The following is a 3,498-nucleotide window of genomic DNA, read 5'->3' as shown; positions in this document are numbered from 1 at the left end:
AACAATATAGTTAGGACATATATATAGTGCAGGCAATATGAACGAGATGGGGTAGAAATAAATCACTTACAGAACGTAGCAACTGATGATAGATTTGTCGAGCTCGCGCAGATTGAAAAGCTGGAACAATTCACTTAGATGAATTTGTACATAGTAATGTTTGAAGTGATGCTCATATCTAACTTCCGCATAAATATATTCTTTGGCGTTTTTATTTTTTATGTAACCCTTGTACCATTTCAGCAGACCTTTCATTTATGGAGGTAGATCCTCTTCCTGCGCAGGCTCGACGAGAGGCCCATTCTTCACATATGTAATTACTACCTCCTTCACTGGCGCCTCATCAAGGCCTAACAGTTCACGAAGAGTAATACCTAAGTTGGCCGCTTGTTCTCTGGCACTCGTTACAGTCAATCCATGTGCTGCCGCAGCTGCTATGATATCGGGGTCATCCGGACCGGCGGCTTTCACTATAAGCGGGGCAATCGATTGTTTACTTTGTTCCCCGAGCTGGGAAACTCGTTTCCCGCTTTTTTTACTTTCTAATTCCGTTTTCTCGGCCTCCTCCAAGGCTTTGTTCTCCTGGTTCTCCGCCCGCTCTTTCTTCTCCTTCAACATGAGTGCTTGCCTACGAAGTTCACGTGCATAGTCGTCAGGCAGATTCTTCGCGGCTTGGGACGGTGTGCTCAAAAATGACTTAGCCCGCTTCTTTTGCTCATCAGAAAATACTGGCTTGGGCTTGGGCTCTCTTTTCTTCTTGCAGTCCGCCTTCCATTTCTCATGATCAGCAGCCGCGGCCGCGGCAGTTTCCTCGGCACTACGTTCCCAAGGCCTTGTGGGGAGAGGCTTCAGTGATGGCTCCGGTACCTTTGTGGTCTTAGGTACATAAGGGTCCGGGTTAATAATCCAGGACTGCTTCCGCTTCTTTGCCGGAGGTGGATTGGGGGGCGGCGTCTGATCACCCGCCGGACGAGGACTGGGGGGCGGTGTCTGATCACCCGCCGGACGTTGTGGACTGGGGGGCATCGGCTGACGTGACAGAGGTGTAGGTGAACCGCCACCACCACCACCACCGTAGGGGGGTGGACTTGTTGTCCTTGGCGCCTCGCCTGGAAACTTGATAAACTTCTTTTGCCATAGAATGAAATGGCGCTTGACATCTCCAAGTCTTTTCTCCCCTTCAGGTGTAGCAATGTCAATCTCCAGGTCCTCAAACCCTTGGACTATGTCCTCCACCGTGACACGAGCATAGCCATCTTGAATGGGGTTGTTGTGGTGGAGTGCTCCAGGTAAACATGGTAAAGCACTGCCGATGGCTACCTTCATGGACATGTTCCCGATAGGATAATACAGATGATATTCTTTCATCTCCTTTATATCGTCCACGGGGTAGCGAGGAGGCTCCGGTGCAGTAATTTCGACCACCAGAGGCTCCGGTGCAGTAATTTCGACCACCAGAGGCTCCGGTGCAGTAATTTCGATCGTCGGTGCATCTGCACCAGTCGATGGGGCCTCCGTGGAAGCCACACTGCTTCTCCGCTGCTGGCTTCTGAGATCCGCTGGATGATCTTCATGCTGCGCCCGAGTTGCATCTCTTTCGGCTACTAGTACACTCACGGTTTTCTTCATCACATCCATTTCCGATGCCAACCGCGCCACAACATCTGCTTCCCGATCCATCTTTCTCTTCCGGCTTCTGTAACCGTATGGGTCATCGTTCTGGGGGAACCCTATTTTCCACGGAATGTTCCCCATGCCTCGTACACGTCCTCCGTGTTCAGGATTCCCGAGGGCTTTTGTCAGCGCGTCGTTCTCTCTGTTGAACTTGATCTTCCCCTCTTGAGCATCCCTCATTGCGTCAATAAGGGCTTGGGTGGGTTTAATTATTTTGCCCCGGTAAACACACTCCCCTGTCTCCGGGTTCAGCGTTCCCCCATGCCCGTACCACCAGCTTTTGGCCCTTGGGTCCCATCCCTCCGTACCTGGACGGATTCCTCGCGCCCTCAGCTCGTTCTCCATCTTCTCCCACCTAGGCTCCCAAAGGCGATACCCTCCTGGCCCCATAATATGATTGTACTCCTTCTTAGCCGCATTTTCCTTATTTTTTTCGATATTTGAATGAACTGCTCCGATTTCTTTTGCTTCACAAATTCTGGCCAATCATGTTTCAGTTTCTCATATTGTCCTTTGAAATCCGGAGTCTTGTTCTGCTTGACAAAGTCATGGGCTAGATTTTGCTTGAATTTCCGGAATGCGTCGGCCATCTTATGAAGAGCGAACTGTTTGACTAGCCTCCTCCTCTCCTTATTTTCCTCAATCTTGTTACCCTCCTCATCGAATTTTTTGTATTCCGGAGGTAGAACGAAATGTTCCATAAGCTTCTTGAAGCAATCTTTTTTTTGTTCTCTTATCGACAAAAGTGAAACCAGCAATTCGTGCCTTCTTTGGCTTATTCCACTCCTGGACGGTGATCGAGACATTGTCTCTAACAATGGCTCCGCATTGGTTGACAAACTTGGTGGCATTCTTGCGGGGCTCCAGCGGCCTGCCGGTTGCACTGTCGACAACCTCGATGGTGCATGTTTCTCCTTGTTTCATCGTCTTGGTTGCGCCACGCTTTGACGACGTACTCGATTGTTTCGATGATCCGGCCGAGGGCTAAAATAAGAAAGAGAGTCGCGCGCGTTAGTACACTCATATTTATTCAAATCTGTTAGTTTGTATCACCAGAGGCTCAATGTATATATATACCTCGGCGCCGGAGGTGGTTGCTACTTCCATTTGAAGATCGTCGTTTATCGACGTTTGTTCGGCATCATCTTGCTGACGGCGCCCTTCATCTTCACCGTCAAGGTTCAGATAAGAAGAGATATCATCTTCTTCTTGTCCGGTCGGCACATATAGAATATCGCCGTTTATGATGCCGAACATATGTGCTTCACCGTCCGGATCATAGTTGTCCATAATCGGGTCAGCTCTATCGTCCGCCATTATGTCAGTCCTGAAAACATGTAGTAAAAACAAATTAATTAAGTGAAGAAGGGGGGCGGTGGCGGTGGCGGTGGCGAAAGGGCGGTGGCAAAAGGAGGGGGCGAGGAAGGGGTGGGAGAGGGTGTCGCGGTAGAGCGCGAGACAGGGCGGCAGACGACGGCGTCACGGAGAGGGAGGCGAGGACAACACACATGTATAACCCTCGCCGCCCCCTCTCGATCCCTAAAAAAACACCGCGCGCATCGCCGCCCCCCTCGCCGCCCCCTCTCCGTATATACGTTTTTTTTGTTAATTATCAAATTTTACGGTTTTTTTGTTAATTATCAAGTTTTAAGTTATTTTACCGTTTTTGTTAAACTAATTAACTAGTTAAAATTAAAAAGAACAAAAAAAGAAAAAAAAAAGAAAAAATTCTCTCTCTCTCCACGATCTCGCTCTCTGTAGAGAGGCGCGCACGTGCGCGCGCGGCAGCGAGGCCGGCCGGCGGCGTTGAGGGCGGGCGAGAGG

Source organism: Triticum aestivum, chromosome 1B (genome assembly GCF_018294505.1).
Source record: "Triticum aestivum cultivar Chinese Spring chromosome 1B, IWGSC CS RefSeq v2.1, whole genome shotgun sequence".
Taxonomy (NCBI): domain Eukaryota; kingdom Viridiplantae; phylum Streptophyta; class Magnoliopsida; order Poales; family Poaceae; genus Triticum; species Triticum aestivum.
Note: the sequence above shows the minus strand (reverse complement) of the source record.